This window comes from Hibiscus syriacus, unplaced genomic scaffold (assembly GCF_006381635.1).
Source record: "Hibiscus syriacus cultivar Baekdansim isolate YM2019G1 unplaced genomic scaffold, ASM638163v2 tig00116996_pilon, whole genome shotgun sequence".
Taxonomy (NCBI): Eukaryota; Viridiplantae; Streptophyta; class Magnoliopsida; order Malvales; family Malvaceae; genus Hibiscus; species Hibiscus syriacus.
In genome coordinates, this window is record NW_024063512.1 from 1,568,596 (window position 1) to 1,578,503 (window position 9,908).

General features: G+C 37.1%; 1 pseudogene; it reads left to right on the plus strand.

Moving 5' to 3' along the window:
• Positions 1-323: 323 nt before the first annotated feature.
• LOC120193589 lies at positions 324-5,998 on the plus strand (annotated as a pseudogene).
• The last annotated feature ends 3,910 nt before the right edge of the window (positions 5,999-9,908 follow it).

Sequence of the window (9,908 nt, forward strand, 5' to 3'; positions counted from 1 at the left end):
TCCTTATGTACCAATTTAAGAAAATGTGCATAGTTCATACACTAGATATATATTTAAACCAAAACTTTAATAAAAGTTTAAATATTTTTTTTTATAAAATTGGTTTTTTTAACCTTTTATAAGTCTTTGACCATGATATGAAGTCTCTATGCCTCCCTTTATTTCTCTGTTTTCACTAAGAATATTGATCACAAAAGCAACCGATATTTGCAATAAAAGGCCTCATCTACTTCACATCCCCAATTCATTTTCTTCATTTCCTAAATCTTCCCTTTCATTTATTTTCTGCAACTTATCTCTCATTCTTTGGTCTCTGCAATAAAATGGAACCTTCGAGTAACAAAGACAGTGATGATACAATGAAGAAACAAGGAAAGGAGGAGCATCAAAAAGTTCCGTTGTTGAAGTTGTTTTCATTTGCAGACTTTCACGACTATGTTCTTATGGCTTTGGGTTCCATTGGTGCATGCGTGCATGGTGCATCTGTTCCTGTTTTCTTCACCTTCTTCGGGAAATTGATTAACGTTGTCGGAATGGCTTATCTCTTCCCTGAACAAGCTTCTCACAAAGTTGCAAAAGTATATACACAAAACTTGTTTACGTTTTGGTTAATCGATCATTTTAAGCAAATTTGTTACAATCTTTTTGTTTGGGCAGTACTCATTGGATTTCGTATATCTCAGTGTGGTTATCTTATTCTCCTCATGGATAGGTTAGTGAAAATGTCTCTCCCTCACGTAAAAACATTATTAATTATAGATTTGATGATGTTCATAAATGTATATACAGAGGTGGCTTGTTGGATGCATACTGGAGAGCGACAGGCAGCGAAAATGAGGATGGCATATCTGAAGAGTATGCTGAATCAAGATATAAGTTTATTCGACACTGAAGCTTCAACCGGAGCAGTCATTTCTGCAATCACAAGTGATATTATTGTCGTCCAGGATGCTCTTTCCGAGAAGGTAATTAATTTTCATCCCTTCTCTTCTTCTTTAGCTGTGTTTCTCATGAAAACGGTGAAGATGAGCCGATAATCGCAAGAGAATTACTGTGATCTGACGCAGCTTTTATGTATCTTCATTTGCAACGGCAACCTGTGTTAATAGTATCAAATTAAATGAAAGAGAAGGTAGTTTTAAAATTTGCATTCATAAAGGAAATTAGAAAGATAAAATAGCATTTATTATGAGTCGGTTGATTGTTCGGTGTATTTTTCTGGTTTTTTAAGATAAGTCCCTCAGGAATTTAGATTAATGATGCGATTGCATCGTATTTATATTATAATGTTGATTTTAAGTATTGTAATTATGAAATAACAATCTCATTTAACACTTTTACTTTTATTTGATGATTACTATTCTGATAACGGGCTGTTATTTAAATTCCTGTTCTCACCTGTTTCACATTTCACGAAGCCGATTTGAGTTGACTGATCACCTGCTTCACAGTTCCGAGCTCTGAAACAAGAGTTGACAGAGATAAATATGAAATTGAAGGCTGTTTTGGATAAGTTTGAGATGCAGTATGGCCGTAAATAAAGTCTGTCTGATCATTTGCATCTCGATCGGATTGAAATTAAATCTGATCATTCATAAATGCAGTTTGACTATTTATTGCTTTTTGTCATTTTTCTTTAATAGATCAATGAGGCATTTTGGATTCTAATCAGAAAATGTTTATCGATAAATATACCAAATTTCTGGAGACCATTGTTGAATTCAATCTGAAACGTGGGGAATGATGTCAGGTGGGGAATTTCATGCATTACATAAGCAGATTTATAGCGGGTTTCAGCATTGGTTTTGCCAGAGTTTGGCAAATCAGTTTGGTTACACTGTCAATTGTCCCTCTGATTGCCGTCGCCGGTGGCTTTTATGCTTTTGTAGCCACTGGTCTTATTGCTAGAGTTCGAAACTCATATGTCAAGGCCGGTAAAATTGCGGAAGAGGTCAGTTATTTTTTCAGTCTCCCATGCATTAAGACTTAACATAAAAATTGATCGGAACAGATAATATGGCAGATTTGTGACATGACTTTACAGGCGATCGGGAATGTTCGAACAGTCCAAGCATTTGCAGGGGAAGAAAGGGCAGTGAAATCGTACAAAGAAGCATTGATGAAAACTTACAAGTATGGTAGAAAAGCTGGATTAATCAAGGGACTAGGAATGGGTTCTATGCACTGTGTTCTTTTCTTTTCCTGGGCTTTGCTCGTTTGGTTCACCAGTATAGTGGTTCATAAGAACATTGCAAATGGTGGGGATTCTTTCACTACCATGCTCAATGTTGTCATCTCCGGCATGCAAGTTCTTTTCTCCTCCTGTGAAATCTCAATATATGGAAGTAATGAAAATTTGTTGTAATTCCTTGGTTTTGCTGCGTTGCAGGTCATTAGGACTGGCAGCACCAGACATCTCGGCGTTTATTCGAGCAAGGGTGGCTGCCTACCCCATATTTGAGATGATAGAGAGGAATACTACAAGCAAAACAGGCTACAAACTAGGCAAAGTGGAAGGTCACATTGAATTCAAGGACGTGTCGTTTAGTTACCCGTCTCGCCCGGATGTAGTAATCTTCAATAGGTTCAGCCTCAGCATACCTGCTGGCAAGATTGTAGCTCTTGTGGGAGGGAGTGGCTCTGGAAAGAGCACAGTCATATCATTGATTGAGAGATTTTATGAGCCCCTTGCAGGGGAAATTTTGTTGGATGGGAATAACGTTAGAGACCTTGATCTCAAATGGCTTAGACAACAAATTGGTTTGGTTAATCAGGAGCCAGCTCTTTTTGCAACAACGATTAGGGAGAATATTCTATACGGAAAAGATGATGCTACGCTTCAAGAGATAATTCATGCAGCAAAACTCTCGGAGGCCACTGCGTTTATTAATAATCTCCCTGATAGATATGACACTCAGGTACTCTTACATGAGTTTCTTTGGAAGCAACTTGTATGATCATCAATTTGTAAAGCATTTTTGTCTTGCATAACAAGAACTATAAGTTCACTTCTCTAAGAGATCACTTCGGAAGTGCAGGTTGGTGAGAGAGGAATACAACTATCCGGTGGACAGAAGCAAAGGATTGCGATATCTCGGGCAATAGTGAAGAATCCATCTATTCTTCTACTTGATGAAGCAACAAGTGCACTTGATGCAGAATCTGAGAAGAGTGTGCAGGAGGCACTTGACCATGTGATGCTGGGACGAACCACAGTCGTGGTGGCTCATCGACTTTCTACTATTAGGAATGCAGATGTGATAGCTGTTGTTCAAAGTGGGAAGATTGTAGAAACTGGCAGCCATGATGAGCTCATTTCAAATCCTAACAGTGCCTATTCGTCACTTGTTCAGCTTCAAGAGACGGCATCATTGCAAAGATACCCCTCGCAAAATCATACAATGAGTATGCCACTCAGGTACATTAACTATGAAGTTAATAGTCATTTCACAATATGGAGTTAATTTATCTAGTTTTATGCCAAAAGTTAGTCATAAAGGACTTAATTTGCATCAGGCAGTCTAGCAAGTTTTCTGTATGCTATTCTAGAAAGAATAAGAATTCATTAATCAGAACTTTGTTTTTTTTGGCCCCTTCAACATCTAGAAAGTTAATTATGAAGTTAGTCATTTCACAATATGGAGTTAATTTATCTAGTTTTATGCCAAAAGTTAGTCATAAAGGACTTAATTTGCATCAGGCAGTCCAGCAAGTTTTCTGTATGCTATTCTAGAAAGAATAAGAATTCATAATCAGAACTTTGTTTTTTTTGGCCCCTTCAACATCTTTATAGTTTGAGTTATTCACGAGAATTATCCCGAACAAGGACAAGCTTTGGCACAAGTTTTCGTTCTGATAAGGACTCAGCACTAAGCCGTGTAGGTGTTGAAGCAATAGATACTGGGAAGCCTGTTTCACCGGGAAGACTGTATTCTATGATAGGGCCTGATTGGTATTATGGCGTTTTTGGCACCATTGCTGCATTAATTGCTGGAGCTCAGATGCCTCTCTTTGCTCTTGGTGTTTCCCAAGCTCTTGTATCCTATTACATGGACTGGGAAACGACGTGCAGTGAAGTCAAGAGGATTTCCATCCTATTTTGCTGTGCTGCAGTGATAACCGTCATTGTTCATGCAATTGAGCACATCTGTTTCGGTATCATGGGAGAGCGCCTCACTCTTCGTGTGCGTGAATTGATGTTTTCTGGTAATATGTGATCCAATCCAAACACTCCTTTTTTATAGTCACCTGTAAAAGTCATATGTTCTTTACTTAATTTTAACTTTGCAGCCATGTTGAAGAACGAAATCGGATGGTTCGACGACTTAAACAACTCAAGTTCCATGCTTGCATCACGTCTAGAGAGTGAAGCAACATTTTTAAAAGCTGTAGTTGTCGACCGGTCATCGATTCTCATTCAGAATTTAGGTTTGATCGTTGCTGCCTTTATCATTGCATTCATCTTAAACTGGAGAATCACACTTGTTATCTTGGCTACTTTCCCATTGATCATAAGTGGTCACATTAGCGAGGTTTGCACCATTTCCAATATTAATTTATATAAACTCAAAAGTTACAGATAGGAATCTAGTGATATTATTCCTATCATTCAGAAACTATTCATGCAAGGCTATGGAGTTAACTTAAGCAAAGCATATCTAAAAGCAAACATGCTTGCCGGTGAGGCTGTCAGCAATATTCGAACTGTTGCTGCATTTTCTGCTGAGGAGAAGATCATTGATCTTTACGCCCATGAGCTTGTAGAGCCTTCAAAGCGTTCCTTTAACCGTGGTCAAATTGCCGGGATATTCTATGGAATTTCCCAGTTCTTCATCTTCTCATCATATGGCCTTGCGTTATGGTATGATGGTTGAGCTTCATAATAGTTCTTTAATGAGCAATGAGCACTGCAATAACTAGTACATTGCGGTTAATTTGTGCAGGTATGGGTCTGTGTTAATGGGGAAGGAGCTAGCTAGCTTTAAATCTGTGATGAAATCATTTATGGTTTTGATTATAACGGCACTAGCCATGGGAGCAACTTTAGCATTGATTCCGGATCTTCTAAAAGGGAACCAAATGGTAGCATCCGTGTTTGAGATCATGGACCGGAAGACGCAGGTCACTGGGGATAATGGAGAAGAACTAACAAATGTGGAAGGTACAATTGAGCTAAGGGGCATCCAGTTTAGTTATCCATCGAGGCCATACGTAGTCATTTTCAACGACTTCAATCTAAAGGTGCGTTCAGGAAAGAGTATGGCACTGGTGGGGCAAAGCGGATCTGGCAAAAGTTCGGTTCTTGCTCTTATACTTCGATTCTATGATCCAACAGCTGGGAAAGTGATGATTGATGGTGAATTTTTCTCCTGAAAATCTTGAAATCCTACTAATGAAATACTTATTTCAACCAGTCATTCATTTAATCCTTGTCAAATCCTTAACAGGCAGAGATTTAAGGAAACTGAAGCTCAAATCCCTTCGGAAACACATCGGTCTAGTCCAACAAGAACCAGCTCTCTTCGCTACATCAATTTATGAGAACATCCTTTATGGCAAAGAAGGGGCTTCAGAATCAGAAATAATTGAAGCAGCTAAGCTTGCCAATGCACATGGTTTCATAAGTTCCCTCCCCGAGGGTTACTCAACGAAAGTTGGGGAACGAGGAGTGCAACTATCTGGTGGTCAGAAACAAAGAGTAGCCATTGCTCGAGCTGTTCTGAAGAACCCGGAAATCTTGCTTCTTGACGAAGCCACCAGTGCTCTAGACGTGGAGGCGGAGCGTGTGGTTCAACAAGCTCTCGACAGATTAATGAGGAATCGAACAACAGTTATGGTGGCACATAGGCTGTCAACCATTAAAAATGCAGACAAAATCTCAGTTATACAAGGAGGAAAAATAATAGAGCAAGGGACTCATTCTAGTCTGATAGAAAACAAAGACGGCCCATATTTTAAGTTAATCAACCTTCAGCAGTAACAGCAACTAGATCATTAATGCCACAATGTCTATAAGATGTAACAAATTACCAAGACAGTTTATGCAAGGTATTTTGTTAAATATTATATATATATTTTATAGTTTTTTCTTCATTAGATCCATTGTTTCCGTGTGAAGAAAATACTGATACGTGCGTGTTTATTTTCTAACTCAGACAGGTTTTCAACTTCAGCTAAACAGTTCATTGTATTAAAATTATCTCTATTATTGAAAGAGAAAATAACTTCAGTGACCGAAAATGCCTTAAAATATACGATTTTAACCAATTTTTTTTGGATTTGCGAAAATGACCAACAAATTCGCAACGCGAACTCCAATTTCGCAACTCAGTTTCCAAATTCGCAACGCGAATATGTAAATCGCAACGTGAATCTGTAAATCGCGTTGCGATTTCCAAATTCGCAACACTGAATTTCAAATTCGTAACTCGATTTCTGAATTCGCAACGCGAATTTTGTTGTAGCAACTCGATTTTTGAATTCGCAACACGAATTTTAATTTCGCAACAGGTTTTAGTTTCGCAACACAAATGTTTTGGGTATATAACTACGCAGCAGCAGCAACTCATAACCTAAATCCTTAAATCACAACTCATTCCATCTCCATCTATCACTCTTTCCGGCGACATCCGTTCCTATATCCAACGACATCCTTCCCCATCTCTATTTTTTTTACATAATTTTATTTCTATATAATTTTTCAATGATTTCTCTCCCAAATGATCAACTATCAACTTAATAAAGATATGTTTTTCTCTAAGTTAGTGATTATATATATAGTTTATAGCTCGTTTATTTAGTAAATTAATTTACAATTTGTAGAATGAAATCATCTAATGTTGATCATGTTTGGATAGATTTATGTTTTAGAGGGTCATGGGAGAATGTTCATGGTGTTTTACAATATATGTCTTTACCCATGAATCTTCAACTAAAACTGTCATTAAAAAGTTAACTTATGAAACTCTAATGTTACGTGTTGCAAAGAAATTGAATTTAGAGCCTCTAAGTGGATTTAGGCTATCTTATCAAAGAAAAGGTAAAGTTTATTTGTTAACCGACAATGAAGATGTTGAACGATTCATTGCTTACATTGGTGTTTCGCAAGAAGATGATGTTACATTGTATGTTGTTGAACCTAGAAGTAGTGAAGTTGGGTCAGTAGCGAGTAGTAATCAACTAAGTTCTTCAACCCCAGTTTATGGTACTCAAAATGTACAACGTTGTTATCAACCTCAAAATTTAATGGTTCCACCACAATTTCATCACCAAGAAAATTCTGTTTCACCACATTTTCAATACCAAACACAATATCAAACACAATCTCAAAACCCGCAACCTTTTCCTAATCCAAATCCCAATTAACTTTCAGCACCAAATTCCCGTTTTCGTATTGACCAGTTAGACGATTATGAGCCAACAGAAAAAATTGTGAGTACTAGTCAGTATTCGAAATTTGATCTTGGTCAGTACCCAGACTTTGATATTGGTCAATACTCGGATTTTGATGATGTTTTAGAAGAAGAAACAGACTCTGCGTGTAATGATTTTGATATTGGTCAATACCCGAATTTTGATGATGAAACAGCCGTTGCCGAGGAAGATGTTGTTGATAATAATGAGGAGGAAGTTACGACTGTGAATGAACATGTTGAACATCCATTCTGTAATTCATATAACACTGAAGAAGAAAAAGAAGAAGAAGAAGTCCCGAAGAAAAGAAAAAGAAGAAAATGCCACGAGAGTATAACTGGAATATGCCCGAATTACTTCAGATACCGGAAGAAGAGTTGGTAAAGATAGCAGTTGATTGTTATACAAAAGTTATTCGTATCAAGAAAGATGATTGTTTTGATACAAAGGAAGACTTGAAGATATCTTTGTATACGAAATGTATGGAAGATGACTATCAACTAAAAGTTAACAAATAAAGAAAAGATCGTTTCGAAACAAAGTGTATGATTGACAAAAACTGTACGTGGTGTATGATTGCAAAGAGGATAAAAGATTGCAAAATGTTTCAAGTTAGGACTTTTATTGATAAACATACATGTTCAAGAACCCAAGTTTTTTCTCACCATAGACAGACAAACAAAAAGGTGTTGGGTGGTTTTCTGGCTGAGTTAATGTTTTTGAATGGCAGGATATATCGGGGACATGAAATTATGACTGACATGAATGCTCGGTTCAAGATAAGTATCTCATATTCTCAAGCTTGGAGAGCCAAATGTTATTCCTTGGAATTGTTAGGGGGTCTCCAGAAGCATCGTTTACCCAACTGTCGGCTTATTGTCACAATTTAAAGCTGAAAAATCCTGGGTCGGTAACTCATATCAAAACAGATAGAGATTGACGCTTTGAGTTACTATTTATCGCCATTGGTGCTGCGGTTAGTAAATCAATATAATTTTGTTGACTCATTTTTGTTAGTTATATGCATTTCACATTTAAATGATTATGTCTTGTGTATATTATTTTGTAGATTCGTTCGTTTATTACTTGCATACGCCCAGTTATTATACTTGACGGAGCACATTTGAAAGGTCGATACCTTGGAGTAAACTTATTAGCAGTGGCCATGGATGCTAACAATGAGATACTGCCAATAATTTACGGGGTTGACAAATTTGAAACCTCTGATTCATGGACATGGTTTATGAGGCATCTTAGGGATTGCATAGGTCTATTAGCAATCTGACAATCATATCCGATAGGGCAAACTCAATTGACAACGCTGTTAGAAGGTGTTTCCCAAATGCTTTTCATGGACTTTGTGGTGTTTATTTGTACATAAATCTAAAATCAAGGTCTGCTGGTATAAAAAATCACAAATGGACATACTGGAAGGCTGTAAAAGCTTATCGGGAAATGGATTTTAATAAGCATATAAATTGTTTAAGACGTGTTTTGCCTCAATGTGCTCAAACACTAGAAGATGTTGGGTTTTAAATATGGTCAAAAGTACATCAACTTGGAGCAAGATATGGTTTCATGACGTCTAATAATGTAGAATCAATCAACGCTCTAAGTCGTCATTCCCGGAAATTACCCATTACTATATTAATGGAGTTTTTTCGAGCCTCTATTCAACAGTGATACTACAAGAAAAGAAACCATGCATGTATTATTTCTTTAAATTCGTAACTTATCATATATTTTACTAAGTATTATTTATTTAAATTTACAGGAACATTGGAACGTCGTGTTAACCATGGACTGAAAAAAAGATAACAAAATGTTTTGTGAAGTCAACGTCATGGAGAGTTGAACCATGTTCAAACACTTTGTTTGAAGTATTGGATAATAACTTAAATGGGCTTGTGGATCTAAATGCAAAGACGTATAGTTGTATGAAATGGCATACATCTGATTATCCATGTGGACATGTTATAAAAGTTGCTCTTCATCTAAACCAAGATGATTCAAGCGCATACGCTATGAATTGCTACACTACAGAAGTATATCGACAGACTTATGCCGAGATTGTCTGCCCTATTCCACATCCTTCTGAGTGGGACATACCAGATGACTTACAAACAATTTTGCCACCAGTCATGGATAGTAGGCTACCTGGCCGACCAAAAAATCACGATCGTATACCGTCTAAGGGTGAAGAGAAGAGGATATTGATATGTAGTCGGTGCAAGGAAAGTGGTCATACAAGGTTGACCTGTGGATCACCAGTGCTATCACAATCATCTTTTCCTCTACCAAAATATGGATCCTCATCGAAATCCAAAGCTCATATGGTGCCAAGTAAAAGGAAATCAAAACCGCAATCAAAATCAAAATCTCAATCACAACCGGCTTCACCTTTTGGGACTTATTAACTTAGGTGATTTTTAAATGCAAACGTTGTATTATGTGTATTTTATGTATGAATGCATATATTTCAGTTAGACAATCAT